Source organism: Mustela lutreola, chromosome 4, assembly GCF_030435805.1.
Source record: "Mustela lutreola isolate mMusLut2 chromosome 4, mMusLut2.pri, whole genome shotgun sequence".
NCBI lineage: Eukaryota > Metazoa > Chordata > Mammalia > Carnivora > Mustelidae > Mustela > Mustela lutreola.
Genome location: NC_081293.1, coordinates 61870037 through 61892961, shown reverse-complemented (window position 1 = coordinate 61892961; position 22925 = coordinate 61870037). Strand labels below are relative to the sequence as shown.

The following is a 22925-nucleotide window of genomic DNA, read 5'->3' as shown; positions in this document are numbered from 1 at the left end:
AGTTCATGGAGCACACTTTCAGTAGCAAGACTGTAAAGAGTTTTTTGGTCACCTGTCCTCCCCTTCTCCTAATAGCATGGACATCTTTATCCAAGCTTTTATTTCCACTATATAGTCCTATATAGTCCATGCACGTTGGAGGAAAGTGAACATACGCTCAGTTCTGCCAGGGGGTACCAGTTGGCGTAACCCAAACAATCATTCAATGTTATTTCAATGGCCCAGGATTTAGAACAGTGGTTTAGAACAGTGGTTTAACCAACTGAGCCACCCAGGCGTCCCTAGAACAGTGGTTTAAAACAGTGATTTAGAGCTACTACCAGCAGGTAGTAGACATCAATAGATATTTGTTACATAAATACATGGATTGATGTGAGCATAGATAGGTGAGATGAGCTTATCTAATTAGGATGGATTTCAGGACACTGGCTTGGAATGCTGGTGTGGAAGTCCTCTTTGCCACTGGATGTGAATGTTTGAGACTTGATTATGAAAGGTAGCCTTCCTACAACTGTTAGGGAGTCAAAGGCTGACACTAGAGAAGGCAGAGCAGAGAGGCAGAAAGAAATGGGTCACAGATAATACTGTTGAAATACTCGATGAACTATGTCCACCCAACAGTTATGAGAACGAAGAACCCCCTTCAATTTTAAAGCCGTTTTAGTCAGATCCTCTGTTACAACATAGTCTTTTTAAAATATATTTTTTTAAGATTTTATTTATTTTAGAAAGAGAGTGTGTGTGCATGTGCATGAGCAGTGTTGGGTGGGGGGGGGGTGGGCAGGAGAGGGAGGGAGAATCTCAAGCAGACTCCCTGCTCAGTGCAGAGCCCAACCTGTGGCTTGGTCTCATAACTCTGAGATCATGACCTGAGCTGAAATCAAGAGTTGGACACCCAACAGACTAAACCATCCAGGCACCCCCATTACAACAGAGTCTTAACTGACAGTGGGAGATGTTTTATTCCATTCCTAGGATACCCCATTATGGTGCAATGAGATCGTACCTTCATGAGTCACTGTGGTCGGAAAGCCCCACGGTCAGAAAGCATTTCACAACACTCTATGAGATGGATTTAGAAACAGATTTTATTGATGAAATGTACTAAGCAAGTGTCTGCAGGAAGAGCAGGAGTCTGTGATCTTAGCCTCTCATCGATCTAAGGAAAGGCATCTACCTGAATGTGGAAGGTTTACGTTCTATCTCCTTGTTGCTTTCCGTATAGGGAAAGTGAGAGAACAACTCATCAGTGGGGATACAAACATATGGGGGCACCAGGCATTAAGTAGTGTTAAATGTTTCCAGAATGTCCAGGAAAGCCGGTTTTTCAGCTTTGGAGATTTGAGACTTGAGGGGGTGGAGAAGAAGGCTCCAGTTCTATAGAGGAAACTGAGTTGAGTTGGACGAAGTCCATCCCCCTTAGGAGAAGAGGAAGGCCCTGCTCCCGTGGGCCTGCCCAGGCTGCCTCAAGTGACCTCCCAGAGTCATTTCTAGAAAATTTTGCTTGTCACCCACACTACACGAACCTAAACTCTTTTCCCAGCCGGTTGCTTATAACCCTTCACTTGCTTCACCACTGCCTTCAGGATATCGTCCACAGAGTTTGTTTTCCAAGGCGTCATCCTCTGGCCTAAGCTAACTCTTGATTCTCTCTTGTGTCACGCTGACATTTTACCAGAAACTTCAGCTGTAGCGGATGGAGGGTCTTGCGCGCTCCCGACATTTCGTACATCATCACTTCTCAGCATCTGGAAGTCTCTGCACCATGGCTCTTCCCGGAAGGCATCTTGCTGATCGCTCTGCCCACTAAATTTCCTCCTGATCAAAGCCTGCTTATCCTTTAAGTTTCAGCTCAACCATTACTCTCTCTGGGAAGCAGTCCCAGATCTTTAATCCCCACACCCAGCATAATTAATCACTGCTGCCTCTGATCCCCTAGCACTTGGTTCACACTGCTGGCTTCCACTTATCACCTTGTTAAGCAGCATATCCATGGCCTCGCCTAGATTATAAGCTTCCCTAGCATAGAGATCTCTTCTTATTTGTCTTTATAGAGCAAGCCCTACTGGGCTACTCTCCATGGGACTGATCCTGCTGGCCACATGGTAGGATTTTGACCTTTATTCTCATTAAAGAGCGTGCCTAAGGCCACAGTTGACCAAACGACTGTACAGGATTCTCCTGGATGAGAGGAGAATGTGAAGATGGACTAGGTATACAGCTGGTTAAGACGGTGGGATTCGGACCCAAGCTGGAGAGGGCCTAACGAGTTTGGAAGGGAACAAAATTAGGGGAAGAAGCAGCTTGATCTTTTGGAACAGAGTGTCCAGAGGGTCAGTAGGACCAGTTGCTTTGGCGAATAGCCACTGATACAGAAAATGATCTAGTATATACAAGGAATACTATATATATATATATTTTTTTAATCAAAATTTCCCCCCTTTCAGCCTTTTCTCAGTATGATTGCATTGCCGTTAATGCTCTTGGTAAAGCGTAATGCTCAAGACACTGGGAAGCACATCTAGAGACAGCTGTGTATATGGCCATTCATTGATTTGCCTCCACTGGCTCGGGTGTAAGAGGTGGGATTTCTATTTGCACAGCCAGTGGTGTCTGGGTTGTTCTTGTCAGAGTCCTAGTGACAGGCACCTTAGAGCACGCAGAGTTAAGGGAAGTAGTCGATTCTTTCCTTTTCTTTAGGCCAACAAACTTCAGAGATTTGCCACTCTCCATCTTGACCTCTGTGGATTTTTAGAACAACGGGGTCGTGTCCAGAACCGTAAGAACCAGCAAGTCACGCGGCTTTTCTGAAGGTCTATTCAGCCACCTCAGAATATACCTACAGGCACGCTGATGCCAAAGTACACGGGCCATTGGGTATGAGCCTGACGGGAGCAGAGCCCGGGAGGCCTAATGGGGCCGTTGGCTGGGTGCCAGTCTGCAGGCCCAGTCTGGCCTGCTGGGCAGCTGCACATGGTCCTGGGACCAGAGCCAGCTGGTGGCTCATGGCAGTGGTTTCTGGGTCCTGGCACCATCCCAAGATCGGCCCCAGCTCCTTAGCCCTGACCTGGCAGTGGCTTTGTTCTGGCTCAAAGCTGAAGTTCAGCCCCCCACGGAGCCACAAGGTGAAGGCAGGCCCTTGAATCCTAACCCTCTTCCGCCTCTCAGACTGCCACGCACTCTGCTCCAGGGGAGACTTAGGGCCAGTGGAGAGGGCTGGTCCTCTCGATTCATCTTAGCTTCAGAACTGTTGTAGATTTTTCTCACACTGGGGCTGAGCCCTTCAGTGCTGTCTGCATGTGGGGCCCCAAGTTGGTGTCAACATCTCCGGGGATGGAACAGAAGCCTGGCAGGAGATGCCCTGACCCTGCCTTGTCCAGGAGCACTCTGAGGCAACTCAAGGACTGGATTTCAAAACTGGCCTTGGAGTCACCAGAAGCATCACCCCAGATCGGGGTCTCCTTAACCGGGTATCAGGAATACCATAAAACTCTCAAAATAACATGGATTTTAATCTCTATTAGAACATTTCACACCCATTTTAAATACAAACATCTTTGTATTTGAAATACAAATATTTGGGTCTTCTGCCAAGTGTGGCTAAAGCATCTTTAGAACATTTTGCTATCTTTATTGATTGGAAGGGGCGATCTAAGTAAAGCAGAGTGCTTGCTATGCAAATAAAGCTTCCAGACACATCTCCTGTCTTCCTCCCCCAGCAGATTGCCTCTGGAGCCCCTCCCCTGTGGAACTCCGAAAGCTCCTTTAAAAAAAAAATATAGTCTTTATTTGCATGTCCCCCCCCTCTTGTTGCAGTGTAGTTCTCCCAGATTGAGAGAAACACAATGAAGGAAAAAAAATTTGTTTTCAGCGCTTCCCTTTTCACAAACTCTTTTTTTGGAAACCACAACCTCGGATCCCGGCCGAGGTTCCCGGGGGCTTCAGGAACATCAATCAGTTTCGCAGCTGGAGGCCGAGGCTTTCCTCAGGGAAGACTTTTTACATAAAACAGATTGTACTTTGTCCTTGCCAGGGCAGACAAAGGTTTAAATTAAATATGCAGTGAGCTGCTGTTGGCTGCTTGCCACAGCCTGGGGGAGGGGGAAGGGAGAGCTCGTCCCTACTCTCCTTCCTTTCTCTGCAGTTGTTTTTTTTCTCCTGTTTCTGTTTTTCCAGGGGATTCAGTCCGGAGTTAAAAGACCGGGGCTCTGAGCTGGGCTTTTCTGTGAATTCGCGGTGTGATACGGCGCAAGTCACGGGGCCCCCTGGGACCTCAGTTTCCTCTTCTGTACAGTGAGGAGTTTGAGATGATGTGTGAAGGTCTTTTCCATATTTAACCTAGTAAGTTATCTCCAAATCCAGCTGTGTGCATTTCCAAGGAGCACCACTAACCTCGGCTCTGAGCGGCGTACCCCCACCGTTCCTAGGCTGACTGGGGTGACCTGGCTGAATCCTTTTCCCACACACCCCAGAGGCCAGGCGGGTGACACTTTGCGAGAAGGCGGCCTGCCAAACAAGTTAGTGGCAACTGATTCCGTTATCCGTCTTGGGGGTGGCGGGGAAGTTTAATAGCAGTGGGGATCGAAGTGAATTGGAGAGAAAGAGCCCTCAAAAATGGGGCGGCCTCTACCCACTGCAGCTGAAGCCACTTGTTACCACTCGGGAATGTGGGCCTCTGCGACAGCAAGACTCTTTCAGTTTCTGTTTTAAGATTATAGTTTTAAGTAATCTCTACACCCAAGGTGGGGCTCGAATTTATAACCCGGAGATCAAGAGTCGCTCGCTCTACCAGTTGAGCCAGCCAGGTGCCCCAAGTTTTTTTAAATCAAAAAAAAATTTTTTAAGTGTGAAAGTCTGAAACTTTTAAATATTGGCAACTAACTCCAAAAAAGTTTATGAATGTCATAAAATAGACATACAGGTCTATGGACTGAATTCAACTTGAAGACAGTCAGTATGCTGGACTCGTGGACCTTATGAATGTAAGAATTTGTCTTCTCTATCTCACAGAGCTGTTCAGAGGATCACTATATTTAAAAGTATGTGGTAAGCTGCAGCAATGTACAATAGACCCGAAAGGTATTTGAATACAGAAATACCCAGGGAGGGGCACCTGGGTGGCTCAGTTGGTTAAGCCTTCAATGGGAGAGTGAGTTTCAGGAAAATAGCTTTACTCACATTCAGGTTCTCAATCAACTCTAGGCCTGGGAATTAACGGAACTGTCCTTTTATTGGTTAAAAATAACTTTATTATCTAAGTCAATGCTAAAAAAATTGATTTCATGTTGTTAGTCTTGTAGGGAAAGCAGGTTATAAACGGAATACATTTTTAAACTTCAGAATTCTAGTTTCCATTCTGTAACAATGGTAGCTTTTTATGTTCTCAGCATATGAAATTAAATATCATTTTAATATATAATTAAATATTAAAGATTTATCTAAGGTAATATGCACTATTTGGATACCTATGTATTCTATGGTAGTATGATAATTGCAACAATAAGTCCAGAAAGGACAAGAGCAATTTGAGGGTTTTGTTCCCTGCATGCTAAAGGCAATCTTTTTATCTTGAGAGAGAATCAAATGAAAATGTGATAGAATCCTTTAAAACAGTCATGTTAGTGGTTAAATGACCTCTTTTCCTATTTTACCAGTGTATGAAACACAAATTATAACTTCAGGAATGTATATGAAATACATTACAATTGTTCAAAGTGTATTCAAGTGATGGGCATATAACAAAGAGGCACAGGTAAATTACTAAGAAGCAAGAGGAAATGGTATCTTTCCTTGGAATGTCATGATTTTACAGATTAAAATAACTAAAGGGTACCTACATGTAAATACATTTCCTCTCCCATGGATAGATAACCATTTTCTCTTTAATGTTGTTTCCTCTTGAACTTACTAACTCAAGACATAAATACTTTATTTCTTCTTTCTTCTAAGTTGGTCTCATTTTCTTTCCCTGTATTTAAGCTTTTTTCTCCTTTTGTCTCATGTATAGAGTAAGTCTCTCGGATTTGATCCATTAATTTGCAGTTTCTGGCTTATAACTTAAAAATACATGTTACATTTATAAGTACTCACAGTACATATCAAAGGACACAAGGAGATAGGGTTTCCCCATAAGCAGTGCGATATATCATGTTTACCAAATGAGAAAGCAAGGGCATAATCAGAACAGACACGGCCATGGTCAGGACAGACCCCAGCTGTATAGGACTACTCCAGACTTACTGGTTCTTTTTTTTTTTTTTTAATTTGTCAGAGAGAGAGCAAGCGAGAGTGAGCACAGGCAGACAGAGTGGAAGGCAGAGTCAGAGGGCGAAGCAGGCTCCCCACGGAGCAAGGAGCCCGATGCGGGACTCGATCCCAGGACGCTGGGATCATGACCTGAGCCGAAGGCAGCTGCTTAACCAACTGAGCCACCCAGGCGTCCCTTACTGGTTCTTTTTAACGGTAAGTTGCAACTGTGCAATTATTAGCGCTAGAACAACTATAGCATGGGCAACACTGAGACATTTGGTTACTGTGTTAATCTGGATAACTACCCACTAGCTACTACAATTGACCAGTTCTAAATCTCAGGGGCTTTACCCAGCAAATATTTATTTCTTGCCCCCACAAAATGAGGTTGTCAGTAGAGGTTTTCTTCCACTCAGATTCCAAGCGCCTCCATCTTGTGATGTTCCCATATTAACACGTGGCTTCCAAAGTCACTGCACGAGGAATGGGAGAACTGAAGGACTCCCCCTGGGTCTGAGGACCTAGACCCAGAAGTGATAGAAGACACTTCTCACCTTTCATGGGCGGGAACTAGATCCATGTCTCCAACCCACCTGCAAGGAAAAGGAGAAAACGTAGGGAAGCAGATCAGTTGCTTTTGAGTTTCCAGCTCAAGGACTGATGGTGATTTCTATCTCACGTCACGTGTTTATTTAACTGATGGTACCTTGAGACCGTAGCCTGATTCTGTGACTTCTTTGCTTCTCTAATTAGTTCTATCACACTCTCTCCAATCTACTTCTGGATCAGATGTCCAAGAGGGACAGTCTTATTGTCTTGTTTATCACCATAATCGGTTTGGGCAGAGCTTTTGTTGAAAGCCATCTGAAACGGACTGACCAGTCTACAGACGGACTGTTCTAGATTACATGCCCACACCTGTCATAGCCATCTGTGAAAGAAGTTTGGGAATAAACTGCTTAGGAATTTGGAGATAAACAGAATAAATGAATTTGGCAGAACTGTTTAGAATACTGAAGATTAAAAACATATCTAACAAGGTCTTCATTGTTATTAATTTGTTACTATATCACAATAATTGCAAAATCAGCATCTGTCAAGGTCTTGTAGAGAACTACAGCTTTATTTTTTCAAGCCTATTTAAGTAGTCTGAATTAAAAGTAGCTTATAAATGCCAGTCCACAAACTAAGGTGTACTAAAATGTATTTTTCATTTTTATGATAGTTGAATTTAATTTCTATTTTATGTTTCCATTCCATGGAGTGCAAGAAACTTAATTTTGTTAATTTTCAGGCCTCTCCTTCCTACCCAGGGTTGCATCTAAGATTCAAAGTATTTATGGATTTATGCAGAAAGGAGGCATTTGACAGTGTTCAGTATTGTCCTCTCTACATATCCTGCCTGGCTTTTATGAGATACCGACAGTGGCAAAGATCACCACTTATCTCAGATACCCATTTTCTCTTTCTTTAGTAAAAAACCACCTTATTTTAATCTGGGTACATGGCTGCCCAGCTAGTGACTGCATTTCCTGTGTCTCCTAAAGCTAGGTATGGACATGTGTCTAAGGGCTGGCTGATGCATGGGTAGTGACTGGGAACGACGCGTCAACTTCTGGGTCATGTCCTCAAGCAGCATCTGCTGACCCTCAGCTTTCCATGTTCCTTTTTCTTTCTCTCTAAGGCTGGAATAAGATAGGGCGATGATGAACCAGCTTGATTTCTGAAGGGCACAAGGGTAATATCCTGGGCGGGTCAGGGGTCGGGGGGCAGTGGCTCCTGGTTGGCCTGGTAGAGCAGAGCAGAACCAGCTCCCTGGACCTCTACTAACTTGAACTTGCATAGGACAGAAATGAGTGTTCTATCTTGCTAAGGCTCTGTTATTTTGGTCTCTGTGAAAGCAGCTGGGTCAATATCTTAAAGGATACACCCACTTTCTGGGGTGGTTACTGCTCTGCTCCCCCTGGCTTCTGATGGCCAAGCCTCTCTGTGTTAAGAATGTTCTAATGCTTCCTTACCAGCTGCACCATGAGAAACTCTGCTTCTGTACTTGTCTTGCATTTCTGGCATCATTCTGCTGCCACCACCCCAGTCTGTGGCTTTGAGAGCTCTGTGGGACTCACAGAACCATCTGCTTGGATCCAGCATACATATTTTCCATCTACTTCTGTGCATATGCTGGACCCAGGAATAGCGAGTCCTCTGGCTTCCAGATTCTACCTAGAGAGGGGGCAGAATATTTTGCTCCAGAATCCCCAAATATATCTGGGCATTTCATTATCCTTCGCTCCCCAGCCTCAATCAGAGGGCTCAGCCTAGGACATCAGTGGGATGAGACTAGAGTCCCTTCTTTGGAGCCCACTGGTGTCTTTGCCTTCCTTTCAAATCTCCCTAGTCCTCCTTATCAGAGGAATCTTTCTGAGTATTAACAGCATGGGAAGTTCTGTTCTAACATGTCAGGTTTCCTTCTAAATCTTTTTGCCTTAATACCTGGACCAAAGGTTTAAAAATATTTGGTTTCCACTGTTGGTTACCAGAGTGGAAAGGGGTGGGGGATGGGTGAAATAGGTGGTGGGGTTGAAGAAGTGTGCTTGTCGTTGTGAGGAGCACGACATTTGGGCCAAGTCACTCTATTGTACACCTGAAACTAATGTAACACTGTATGTGAGCTAGCTGGAGTGAAGGTAAAAATCTAAAAAAGAATAAGAAGAAGAAGAAGAAAATAGAAAGAGAAAAAAAAAATGTTTTCTTTTCCTGAATTCTGCTGTATCATTCCATCTCTGAGCCAAGGAAGGCAGAACATCCCATGAGGCAGAGGGTGGTGATAACTAAAATAATGCAGATGGATGGAAGTGTTTGTTAATATTTCAAAATTTCATCTGTCAGTGAGCTAGCAGCCAATATTGCCAAAGACGTGTCTTTTAGGAGTTCCTTCAGGCAATAAATAAGAATTATTTGTTGTGGTGCAGTGGAAGGTACATTGGCTCAAGATTTACAAGTTTTGTGTTCCAGTCCTGGTTTATGCCTCTTCTTTGGAAGCATACCTCCTCTGTCAATAGTAAAGTACAATTCCCGATGTTTGTCTCTTTTATCCGTGGACTTGGACTCCGCTCATTGTGTAATGTTGGGAAATTGACCTGGATTTCAAGCTTCAGTGTTTGCTATACATTTCCATTGCCCTTTGTTTTAAATGATTTTATTTATTTGTTTTTGCAAGAGAGAGGGAGAGATAGAAAGAGAGAGTGCACTAGTGTGTGGAGGGGCAGAGGGAGAAGGAGACTCCGTGCTGAGCAGAGAGTCTCCCAGAACAGTGGGGTCATGAATGGGGTTGAATGCAGATGCTTGAGTCACACAGGCGCCCTTCATAGCACTTTGTACCTCAGACACAGGGAACGCATGTGGAATAATAATAGTTTATATTTAAACAGCATTTTAAAATTGTAAGTATTATTCTTAGTGTTTCACATATACTATTTTTTTGGTAACTCATTTACAAAATGATACTAAAATACAATCCAAAGGGGTACTAGGATTTAAATCTATGCAATCTGGTTCCAGGGTCTGTGCTCTTAATTATTAAGCTAGACAACCTCTTGTAACAGGAAATATTTTGAAGGAAAGAAATGAAAACGTACTATAATTATTGGAGGGCTTTCCTGGTTTGATTTAGAGGTATTGATCTTTCAAAAGCAAATTATGACTCAGCTCTGCCTAAATTATCCCAACGTTCAGATTTGCTTGGGAATAACTGAATGCATGCTCATAGTACAGTTATTAAAATTGCTATTAATTTTTGTAAAGTGCATTTTTATAAGTACATTTACTTTATTTAAACTCCCTCCTTCCAAAGATGGATTTAGGTCAGGGATCAATGCAAGCAACTCAGTTTTGATTTCTACTCAGAAATTATAATTCAAAACCAGTATTAACCAAGTAATAATGAGGTAAAGGTTTTGCTTAGCTTTGTTGAAGGGATGCTCTTTAAAGGACTTCTACCCTAGCCAACCTAATTGAAATTTAATTGCACGATAAAACTTTATCACCATCTAGTGTCAGTAAGGAACACTGCAGTAATGTTGCTTGTCCCTCTTCCTCCGCTTCCTTCTGTATTATCTAGCCTTTCCAGGTGCTGCGGCTTGATTCCTTTACCAGTGACCACAGGTTCTGTAGACTATTTTAATAACTGGATTTTGGAGTAACACCTTTCATGTCACTTCTCACTTCCCAAGCACGGTGTCTTTCATGAGCGGGCTCTCAGGGGACCATAAGGATGTTCATCCGAGTTCGAGACCATGCGCTCACCCCTCAAAGAACCCTTTACTTTAGCTTCAAGATGCTGAACATGGGAAAAATCTTCATGATCTCTATTTAAATCACTGGGAGATAGTTTAGATGTTCAGAAGAACATCAAGCTAATAGATCAAATTTCGGTGTGCTCGCTGTATTAGTTATCCACGGCTATTTAACTAATCGCCTCAGTGCAGGCCGACTAAACAGCAGAACACGGATTATCTCACAGTGTCTGAAGGTTGGGGATCAGGGAGTGGCTTCCCTGGGTGCTTCTGGGCTAGTGTCTCCCTCCAGGCTTCAGGAGGCTCAAAGCCAACCGGGGTGGAGGGAACAGCCTCCTAGCTAACTCTCATTTGGTGGCAAGTTCTGGTTTCTGGCTGGCTATCTGCCAGAGGCTCAGTTTCTTGACATGTGGGCTTTACAGGACTTGCTTCCCCCAGAGCAAGAGAGGAGAAGGGAGCCTGAGGGAGAGAGGGGGTGGGAGGGAAGAAGGAAGAGAAGTGGGGAGGGAGAGGGGGAAGCCATAGTCTTTTTTTTAGAACCTAGTTTCAGAAGTAATGTTTTGCTTCTACCGTATGTTACTGGTCACTCAAACTGGTGTGCCTGGGTCTGGTACCATGTGGTGGGGGACTACACAGGGTGTGAAAAGCAGGAGGCAGCAGTCTTTGGGACCATCTTGAAGGCTGGCTGTAACACCCACCTTCGCGCTTCAGTAAATAGAAACATTTTGGCCCGTTTTTGTAACTACCTCCTAAGTGAGTTTAGCCCTGAGAGATATAAATGGGAAGGAACTTCTTCTTCCCAAGGGCTTTCAACCACTGCTCAATCTCCCTTCCTTGCCCCGTGACTGACATCTCTGGTAGATCCCGTGGCTCACACTGGGCTGTGCCAAGAGACGAAAAAGCTTAGTGCTCTCAACTTCAGTTCCATTCTCATCTCTTTACCTCTTCTTGCTGCTGACTCTGTGAAGAAAGATATCAGGGTTCTTCCAAGAATTTTTTGACTTTTTTTTGCTTCTTTCTTGCTTTCTAATTGCTTTAGCATGGGGTCCAGTGTGTGGATTAAAGTGGAGCAACAGGGGTTTATATTTAGCTGATAGTGTAATAGTCCTCTCTTGGCTAATTCTAGATGATACTTATTCCCTCCTTTAACCCGAGCATCCAAAGACAAGTTCTTCAGGTGAGGATGTTGGTTATTTAGAGAACCTGTGAATGGAGCTTCATACTGTTTAAGTTTTTAAGTCATTCTCTGGTTGGCTTCTTAAAATCCTGTCAACCTTTGTTCTGTCTTCGGGGCCTCACCCTACACAGCCTCCTCCTGCTGGGGAGCCCTGGCCTCAGGAAGCAGTGGTCTTGGGTGGTAGGTTCTCTTCAGGATGGCTTATGCCTCGCTACGCCCCACAGGTCCCTTTGGTCAACAGGAAGACATCATGTGGCTTTTTCCTACCAAATGCCTACCCATCTAGTCGTCCCTCCGTCCCTGTCCCATAAATGTGCTGCTTCAGCCAGTCTTCTGCTTTGGGAATTCTCCAGATGGACGAAGAGCCCAGGTATAGGTGCCAACAAATGCTTGTGGATGCTTCTTGTCTTTCCCTAGACCTCTTTCTGCTCTTTGGTCTCCAAGTAGTATCAGGGCCTGCAATTTTAGGGCTCTGTAAACATCCAGCAGAGGCAAGATAGCAGTTTACTGTCTTTTGGGTACTCTTGGTCCCTGTGACTGGTTTGCCTGGAGCCTCTTTTTTGGCTTGGCAGTAGGTGAGAAACATTTGATTATGGGAGGGGGCAACCCCCCCAAAATCCCATTCAAATGACTGTATGGCCTTCTTTTATTTTTTAAAAATTATTATTATTTTTAAAGATTTTATTTATTTATTTGACAGAGAGAAATCACAAGTAGGCAGAGAGGCAGGCAGAGAGAGAGAGAGGGAGAAGCAGGCTCCCGCTGAGCAGAGAACCCGATGCAGGGCTTGATTCCAGGACCCTGAGATCATGACCCGAGCTGAAGGCAGAGGCTTTAACCCACTGAGCCACCCAGGCGCTCCTATGGCCTTCTTTTAAAATGGTTGGAGAAAGGGGCTCCTGGGTGGCTCAGCCATTAAGCGTCTGTCTTTGGCTTAGGTCATGATCTCAGAGTCCTGGGATCAAGCCCCACACTGGGCTCTCTGTTTGGCGGGAAGCCTGCTTCTCCCTCTCCCACTCCCCCTGCTTGTGCTCCCTCTCTCTCTGTCTCTCTCTCTGTGTCAAATAAATAAATAAATAAAATCTTAAAAAAAAAAAAAATAAAATCACTGGAGAGAACTAACAGGGACCAAGATCTGAAGGACCAGCTTGATCATTTTTTAATAAAATTCTGCAGAAATGTGTCTAGGAAGTCTCTTTGGCTGTAGGGCCTTAGCTGAATTTCAAAGATAATGAGAAAACCACTTTTAACATATTAAATTCTGCTCAGATTAAAACATGCAGAAACTTACAGATTTAGTTGAAATCCCCTGTGTCCTTGTCCTGAATTCCACTCCCCTCCTTGCCTAGGGTGTTTTCAATGCCATATGTATTTAATCCTTCCCAGGTCCATTTGGGCAGCTCTGACAGAATGCCACAGACTGGGCGGCTTCTAAACAACAGAAATTTACTACTTACAGTTCTGGAGGCTAAGAATCTGAGATCAGAGTGCCAGCGTGGTCAAGGGAGGGCCCTGTTCTGGGTCACAGACTTCTCATTGTATCCAAACATGGGGGTAGGGCACAAAGGAGCTCTCTTGAGCCCCTTGTGTAAAGGCTTTAATGTCATTCATGAAGGCTCTGCCCTCGTGAACTATTTACCTTCCACCTTCTAATACCATCCCATAGAGGGGTGGGATTTCAGCATTTGAATCTGGGGCGGGGGTGGGGGAGGGATGAACAAACATTCGGACCATAGCAATACCTGCTATCATATGTGTCCATATCTATGAAGAATATATTGTAGGTATTTTTCAAGGTTATAGAAATGGTATTTTAGTATGCATTTCATCCTGCAACTTGCTTACATTGGTCCACGTTAAGATGGATCTATGTGGCTACTTGAACGTCTAGTTCTTCCTTTTAGTGATTTTACAATATTTCATTTGTTAATATGAGATGTATTTTATTTATTTATTTGTTTGAGAGAGAGGGAGAAGCAGATTCCCTCCTGATCAGGGAGCCTGACATGGGGCTTGATCCCAGGACCCTGAGATCATTACCTGAGCCGAAGGCAGACGCTCAGCAGACTGAGCCACCCAGGTGCCCTTCATCATTCATGTTTTTATACTTCTGTCTATATTTCAAGTTTTTATACTTCTGTCTGTGTTTTGGGGAAGTTTTTTACTGTTACCTCCCATTTCATTAATTTTTTTTGTTTAATGTATCTGGGTTAGAGTTTTCCTGATTATTGTATTTTTAATTTTAGTCACTCTATTTTTTGCTTCAAAGATTTAAAATTCATTATTTCTCATATACCTTTTTTCTTATCATTTTTGCTCACAAATTCTTGCTTTACAAAGATGAAACATTCTTCACTGAAATTAATATACTTATTTTCAAATTTTGTTAGATTCTTTAAAAAAATTTAATTGTTTGGAAATCCATTTATATTTGGAATGCAGAATTTTTAGCTAACTTTCTTAGCATTAGATATTACTTTTCATGGTTCGGAAATTTTGTTTGTAGGTACATTTTGAGGCATATGAACATTTCTGAAAAAACAAAAACAAACAAACAAACAAAAAAAACATCTATTTTCCAGAGGCACCTGAGTGGCTAACTTAAGCATCTGCCTTCAGCTCAAGTCATGATCTAAGGGTCCTGGGATGGAGTCCCCCCCTCTCGCTACCAACCCCGAATTTCGCTCCTTCTCAGCAAGGAGTCTGTTTTTCCCTTTCCCTCTGTGTGCACAGGAGGTGCACTTTCTTTCTCTCTCTCTAATAAACAAACAAACAAATAAATAAATATTTTAAAAAAACAAACACTTTCCTTTTACTTTCATTTGGATGGGATGAGGGGTCTACAATTTACAGAGAGGAAGGCTTATTTTATAAGCCAACTATTAATTATTATTATAATGAGTTTTATTATAAGTTTTAATTAAGTTCCATGAATAATTCCCTTTTGTTACCCTTTATTTTTTTAGATATTTTATTTTTATTTATTTAATAGAGAGAGAGAGTGCAAGAGCACAATCAGGAGCAAAGGGAGAGAGAAAGAAACAGACTCCTCAGTGAGCAGGGAGCCTGACTAGGGGCTCAATCTCAGGACCCTGGGATCATGCCCTGAGCCAAAGGCTGACGGTTAACCGACTGAACCACTCAGGTGCCCCCTTCTGTTACCTTTTTATCACTAGTTTTGTTTTGGTGGCTGAAGCTTGTTGATGCCTAAGGAAGTGATGTGTAACTATATTGGGGCCTGAATGTTAAACACATGAAATATGGGGGCTGAGGGGAGATGGAGAACAATTCTGTACGCAACAACGTGTCTTCAGTAAGTACTTGTTAAATCAACATCACTGATTTCCGTATGTCTCCCTGTTTCTCATGGTCACGTTCCCTTAACGGAGAGTTGATCTTTTAGGCTTTCTTGTATCTGTATGAATCTGATATTTTTCCTTTGTCTTTGGATCCCTTCTGAAGAAATGGGTATCCCCAGTAATTTATGTATTCCCTGGTATTCCATAATTTGGATATATAAAACACACTTTCCAGGATGGCCTAAATGAAAAGACAGAAATACCAAGTGGTGGCAAGGATGTGGGACAGCAGGGGTGCTCATGCTCTGCTGGCGGAGGGTAAGTGGGTACAACCATTTGGCAAGCTCTCTGGCAGCATATCAGAGCTAACCGTCTTATACCCCATGACCCAGGAGGTCTACTCTTAGGTGTTCATCCAGCAGAAATACACCCATATGTTCACCAAAGGACACATAAAAATGTTCAGAGTCACACTGAACATCAAAATAAAATGGGTCAGGAAGCCCACCTGGGAGACATGACTTTCCCAGAGGCCCTGTGTATCCCATGAGCACAAGGCAGTGAGGGGTCTGTCTTAATCGGCCTTTCTCTCTAGGCATGAGTACTGCAGGGTTAGCAACCCTTAACTCCAGGACGATGGCCTGCGGGGCTGGAGTGTGCCCAGACACACAGGCCTAGAAGTCCAAGAGGCCCGAGGGCGGAAAGTGCTTCTGGAGGGACACATGCATGCATGGGTTCCTGGGGGGGTGAGGGGAGGTGGAGGGAAGATGAATGAGGAGATTGGTAGAGAAGATCAATGAGATTGTGTGCGGCAATGAAAAGGGAGTCATCTACAACCCCACACAACCAGATAAACACGTCTTCTAAAAGGAAGAGTAGGTGAAACAGTGGTGTACTTGTGCAAGGGGTGGTGGAAAGAGTCCACCCCAAGGTGTAGACAATATCTGTAAAGAATTTTAAAAAAATAATAAAGGGACTAAAAAAAATCTGTTTTTCTTTTTCAAAAAAAGATTTTTAAAAATTTATTTATTTAATTTATTTTTAAAAAAGATTTTTTTTTATTTATTTGGCAAAGAGAGACACAGTGAGAGAGGGAACACAAAGAGGGGGAGTAGGAGAGGGAGAAGGAGGCTTACTACCAAGTAGGGAGCCCGGTGCAAGGCTACATCCCAGGATCTTGGGATCATGACCTGAGCAGAGGCAGACACCCAAACTCCGAGCCACCCAGGCACCCCCCAAAAAGATTTATTTATTTTTAGAGAGAGAAAGAGAGACAGAGAGAGCCCGGGGTGGTGGGGCAGAGGGAGAGGGAGACAGAAAATCTCACAGACTCTCCGCTGAGTGCAGAACCCTGCTCAGGGCTCCATCTCACCACCCTGAGAACCTGACCTGACTCGAAACCAAGAGTCAGAGCCACCCAGGAGCCCTCAGTTTTGCTTTTTCACTCTCACCCTGTGTTATGAGGGTGAGAGCAGCGTAGGTGATAAAATACTCTCTCCTGTGAGGGCAGATGTCTCTTCCCACCCCTCCTCTTCCAGCTCGGCAGGGAAATAAACCTGCCACCAAAGAGGATATGCTAGGTGATTCCACTTACATAAAGCGAGAAAACAGACAACACTAATCAATGCTGTTGGCAGTCAGGTTGGCTTTTTAACCCTTTGGGGGTAGTGACTGGCCTGGAGCAATAAGGGATTCTAGGGGCTGGAAATGTCCTGGATGTTGGTTACAGGGTGTGTTCGCTTTCTGAGAGGTCATTGAGTTGCACTCATCTGGTCTGTCTCTGCACGTCTCCATATTTTACTACAGTAGAAAGTTTTTTAAAAAAAGGTACAACATATATATATATATATATATATATATATATATATATATAAATTACATACACTTAAGAATTATCGTTTTGCCTAGGAATGTGTATCTGGCTTGGTTTGGGCAGGCAATCTTTCTGTCTGCTTTGACAGCAAATTTCATCAGGATCACTCAACAGCCTAAAACTGATACTTTTAGAATCAACCCTTAAAAACTCAGCACAGACATTCATTCAGCGCCTGCCACATGGGAGATGTACCGAGCCCGGCGCTCTGATGAGGAGATAGGGAAGCTCCTTCTTTTGCTGAGAAGGAAAACTGGCTTATAAAATGATGGAACTGCTTGGGACTTAATCACACGAAACTAGACATTTACCTTTAAACACAGGTGGCAGATAACCTGTCGTATCTCTCCTTTGCTATTTCTGTGGGGTGTGAGTTCTTTTTGAGGTCGCTAACTATGCAGCAGAGGCGCTGTGTTGGAGCTGGGAAGAATGAGAAAGGATAAGTAGAATAGCCGGATGCCAAAAACAGAAGCTGAGAAAAGGCGAAAGAGAGAAAGAGAGAGAGAGAGACATACAGAAGACATTGCTCCTTCCATGCGTATCAACCAGCATCAATGAAGAGATTAAACAGAACCAAACTGTCACTCACTCTCACTGGGTAACAGAAAGGACATCTTTTTGCTCCAGCAAAAAGCAAGAAGGATGTCATCTTCGGATAAAGGGCTCTTCTTTAAATTGAATAAGTTTAACTTTAGGAAATAATCTACTTTCTTATACTTCTTTTTAATACTCTCCTGTGAGCTGGTAACACTTCCTCTCTGTGTCATGCTTAAGAGGAACCTCTCCTCTGACCCAGGGGTTCGGCAGTTTTTTCCATAAAGGATGAGATCATAAATATCTTAGGTTTTGGGGGCCACACTGTCTTGCCAGTACTCCACTCTGCCGCTGTACCTCAGATGGTGTGGAAATGAATGGGTGTGTCTGTGTGCCATAAAGCTTCTGGACACCAAAAGTTTTGGACACTAAAATTTGAATTTCGTAAGACTTCTTGGACGCAAAATGGGATTCTCCTGGTGATTTTCTCCCTCCACCTCAACCATTAAAAAAGGCAAAGGCTGGGTGCCTGGGTGGCTCAGTGGGTTAAGCCTCTGCCTTCGGCTCAGGTCATGATCTCAGGGTCCTGGGATCGAGGCCCACATAGGGCTCTCTGCTCAGCAAGGAGCCTGCTCCCCCCTCCCCGCCTTCTCTGCCTGCCTCTCTGCCTACTTGTGATCTCTCTTTCTGTCAAATAAATAAATAAAATCTTAAAAAAAAAAAAAAAAAGGCAAAGGCCATTCTTCGGTTTCAAAACTCAGCTATATTAAAACAGGTGATGGGCTATATTGTCCTGCCGGCCAAAGTTGGACTCTGGGGCTTCATTCTGACATCTCCACTTTATGCAATATATTTCTGCTGCAAGGCTTGTCCTCCTGGCCCCTTATCACCTTTTTTTTTTTTTTTTAAATTTTAAGATTTTATTTATTTATTTGAGAGAGAGCATGAGCAGGGGGCAGAGGCAGAGCAGGAGGGAGAAGCAGACTCCCTGCTGAGTCAGTTTCTAGAAAGCTGTATGGAAGGTAGGAATTTCGGCAGCAGTCCAGGCCATACCTATTGCTCAAAACTATAGGGTAGGCTTGTACAGGGCAGGCTTGTATCTCAAGGTGGTGCCTTTTCAAACTCGTGGTCTTTAAGTATGTGTTCAAGATCTCTTCACTTGGGGAAAGGTTAAACACTCTGTGGGAGGGATACAGCCTCCTCAGCCTCTTCATTGTTACAAGAGCATGTCCACACTGGCCTGAAACTTGCTCACCTTCCACAAGTCACACTCGGAGGCTACCTAGATGCTTTCCCTAACAGGTAACTTAGCAACCACTTTACACACCCTCGTGCGATCTTACCATCTCTACAACACATAATAACGTATTTCCTTCAACCACACACTGCCCTTCTCAGAAAGAGTTTCGGTAAATACAGAATTCTCTGTCTGGTTCCATTTCCGGTGATATCCTGGTGCCTGCCTGCCTCTGACCCCAGCCTGGTGTGCAGTCATCAGGTTACTAGTGGGTTCTGGCAGAAGGCGGATAAACACCTCTCCGGGGAGGGGAAAGCAGAGGATGTATCTTAGATCTAGTCTTCTGGTCCCTTGTTGGCAGAGAGGGATCTCGGGCAGAAATGGGGTTTCTGAAGATGCTATGTGAGATAGTGGGATAAGCTGCCATTTGGATGGTAAAGGGGGCCACTGGTTTGGGAGGGGACAGCTGTCCTGTGCCAGAGAGCTCGGTGAGCATAAATGTGCCCCTCTGCATGACGGGAGGGGACTGCCATTTGGTTTCAGAAGGAAGGCAAGATGCCTCTGTCTCCTCTGAAGGTGAAGAAGGTCTAGACAATAAATTTCACCCTGGAGCATGTCCCCAGGGAATGCAGCTTGGTAGGGGATGCCCAGAAACCACTGATGTGTAGAGCGTGTGGCTGTTAGGAACACGGGCTTGGTGTCACATGCTCCACCCCTTACTCATAACCTTGGGCTATTCATTTAGAAATAGAGATGATAATAGGACCACATGGGGTTGTTGACAAGATTAAGATAATATGAGTATAGAACGGGGTAGGAGATATTGACATACCAGAAAGAGTCATGGGTCAGCAACATGTCAGATATTCCTGGCAATGTGACCCCATTTGAATCTCTAAAGAGTGGTCTGGCATTCAGACACACGAGTCACATGTGTTTCCATGTGCCTTGGGTGGCCATGAGGTTTATCCCTCCCCCCCTTTAAAAAACCACATCCCTTTAATAGAAAGCTACAGCAAACACCATGCAATATGTAAAAAGGACCACTTATTTATTATCACTACATGTCAAAAACCATCTGGACCATTTTCTTGTAACAGATGTTTGCCAAATTAACTTTGGAAACAGAGAATTCATGCAGGGTATTTCTCTTAGCACAATGAATGCAACTAGGGCAGATACGGATAAAATTTTCCAAACAATATTAAGCCATATTACGGTCAGGTAAAAAACCATGGTGACCGCACACACACATTCTTAGAATTGGCAGAGTGCTCAGGAAATGTCAATAAACTCTCTCTCTTAATTTAGGCGAAATTCATTTAGAAATGATGTAAAATTCAGAAGAGCCTTAAAGACTTGACCTTGAAGACTTAAAAACATTCAATTTATGTTGTTCACGGTAATGGTAATTATAACGTGAAATATATTCATTTGGTCTTCCTCGCTGCTGCAGAGACCTCTCAAACCCTTGGAATTTCCTGTGCTGAGAGAAGAAAGGTGTCTTTTGCTATGTTAATGAGGGGATGTTTGGAATGCTTCTAAGGATAGAGTCTCCTGCCAGAGAAGCCAACCCTGTGATAAGAGGATTAGAGCTTTTAGCCTTGAAAGCCTCGGGACCAGAAGGTAGGGCTGGAGGTGATTGAGTTCAATCACCAATAACCAATGATTTAATCAATCATGCCCTACACAAATGAAGCCTTCATAAAAACCTGAAAGGATGGTATTTGGGAAGCTGTGGGTTCGTGAATGTAGATTGGTAGACAGTGGCGTGCTTGGAGAGAGCATGGAAACTGCATTCTTTCCCCACACCTCACCCTATGAGTCTCTTCCATTTGGCTGTTCCTAAATTATATCCAGTTATAATAAATTGGTAATATAGTAAGTAAAACATTTCTCTGAGTTCTATGAGCTGCTCTAGCAATTTACACCCAAGGAGGGGGTCATGAATCTCCAATCTATATCTAGTTTGTCAGAAGCTCAGGTAAGCTGGACTTGAACTGGCTCTGAAGGTGGGGGAGGAGGGAGGTCTTACCGCACTGAGCCCTTAACCTGTACGATCTGGGCAGTCTCCATAGACGGCGTCAGAACTGAACTGAATTGTAGAACACTCAACTGGTGTTTGAAGAACCACTTGGTGTGGGGGGTAAAAACCATATGCTAGAATGGAATGTAGAATCTTATTAAGAAATAGTTACCTTCTGCTAATTCTTAAGGAGTGTTTCATTCACAAACATACTGTGTTAGGACCTGAGAATAAAGAGTCTATTAAGAAATAGCCTCTAGGGACACCTGGGTGGCTCAGTTCGTTAAGTATCTGCCTTTGGCTCAGGTCGTGATTCCAGGGTCCTGGGAAATCCCACATCAGGCTCCTTGCTCAATAGGGAGCCTGCTTCTCCCTTTGCCTGCCTCTCCCCCTGCTTGTGCTCTCTCTCTCTGACAAATAAATAAATAAAACCATAAAAAAAAAAAAAAAGCATTAGCCCCTAACCCTTAGAGATCTTTTAGTCTAATTAGGAAGCAGGTAAGACAACACATCCAGTATGGTTAAGGTGTAAAGATTCAGGTGTATATTGGATTCTATGGAGATCCAGAAGGCAGCCATAAAAACCAGACTCCTGGACCAGGGAACATTTCTTGAAGGGGTTGAAACTTGAGGGATGAGAGTCAAAAAGCAGTCAGGGTAGGATGGGACATTGTAAGCAACACAGGACAGTAAGAGAATACTGATACTATAACACCCAATAGCTTTCAAAATGTCAATCTCTCATATTTTCAACAGGCTTGTATTAGCTTGAGATTTAATATAACCTAAAATCTAATATTTGCTTTCTGTAGAGTCATAGAATGGTAGAACATGAGAGGATAGTTAATAATACTTAAGACCCTTTCTTTTTTTTAATTTAATTTAATTTTTTCAGTTTTCTAAGATTCATTGTTTATATACCACACTCAGTGCTCCATGCAATACGTGCCCTCCTTAATACCCACCACCAGGCTCACCCATCCCCCTACACCCCTCCTCTCCCAAACCCTCAGTTTGTTTCTCAGAGTCCACAGTCTCTCATGGTTTGACTTAAGACAATTTCTGAAAGGGGAACCCTCTTACACTGCTGGTGGGAATGCAAGCTGGTGCAGCCACTTTGGAAAACAGTATGGCAGTTCCTGAAAAATTAAAAATAGAACTATGCTATGACCCAGCAATTGTATTATTAGGTATATAACAAAGGATACAAACACTATGATTAGAAGGGTCACCTGCACCCCAATGTTTATACAGCAATGTCCACAATAGTCAAAATATGGAAAGAGCCTAGATGTCCCAAGACTAATGAATGGATAAAGATGTGATATATGTACACAATGGAATATTACTCAGCCATCAAAAATTCAAATCTTACTATTGCTATGAAATGGATGGAACTAGAGAGTATTATGCTAAGTGAAATAACTCATTCAGATAAAGACAATTATATGATTTCACTCATATGTGGAATTTAAGAAACAAAACAGATGAACATAGGGTGGGTGGCTCAGTCATTAAGTGTCTGTCTCCGGCTCAGGTCATGATCCCAGGGTCTTGGGATCGAGCCTCAGCTCAGGCTCCTTGCTCTGTGGAAAGGTTGCTTTTCCCTCTCCCACTCCCTTTGCTTGTGTTCCCTCTCTCATGCTTTCTCTCTGTCAAATAAATGAATAACATCTTTAAAACAACAAGAACAACAACAAAAAAACAGGTGAACATAAAGTAAGCAAAGGGAAAACAAAATAAGGTGAAAACAGAGAGGGAAGCAAACCATGACAGACTCTTAACTACAGGAAACAAACTGAGGGCTGCTGGAGAGGAGAGGGTGGTGGGGTAACTGGGTGATAGGCATTAAGGAGGACACTTGATATAATGAGCGCTGGGTGTCATATGCAGCTGATGAATCACTAAACTCTGCCTCTGAAACTTATAATACGTTATATATTAATTAATTGAATTTAAATAAAACATAAAAAAACTTAAAAGTAATAATAATACAATATTAAAACCTCTTTTTAAAATCCCAAAATAGGGGCGCCTGGTTCAGTCTGTTAAGCATCCGCCTTCTGCTCAGATCATGATCCCAGGGTCCTGGGATGGAGCCCCACATCCTTAGGAGCCCCACATCCACATCTTCCCTCTGCTTTTGCTCTCTTTCTCCATCAAATAAATAAATAAAATCTCAAAAAAAAATTTCAAAGTAATTTTTGTTTTTATAGAACACATAGATAAGCAAGAGAA

General features: G+C 43.3%; 1 long non-coding RNA gene across 3 annotated transcripts in view; it reads left to right on the top strand.

The window, feature by feature from the left end:
- Positions 1-810: 810 nt before the first annotated feature.
- Positions 811-22925, top strand: part of LOC131828912 (uncharacterized) — a 461649-nt gene continuing 439534 nt past the window's right edge. For 2 of the 3 annotated variants that reach the window (XR_009352604.1, XR_009352603.1), the window contains exons 1-2: positions 811-4341; positions 6272-6462. This is a non-coding gene — a long non-coding RNA (uncharacterized LOC131828912). Of the gene's footprint in view, positions 4342-4582; positions 4983-6271; positions 6463-22925 lie in introns of those variants that run through there. The other variant, XR_009352605.1, reaches the window with a different exon arrangement.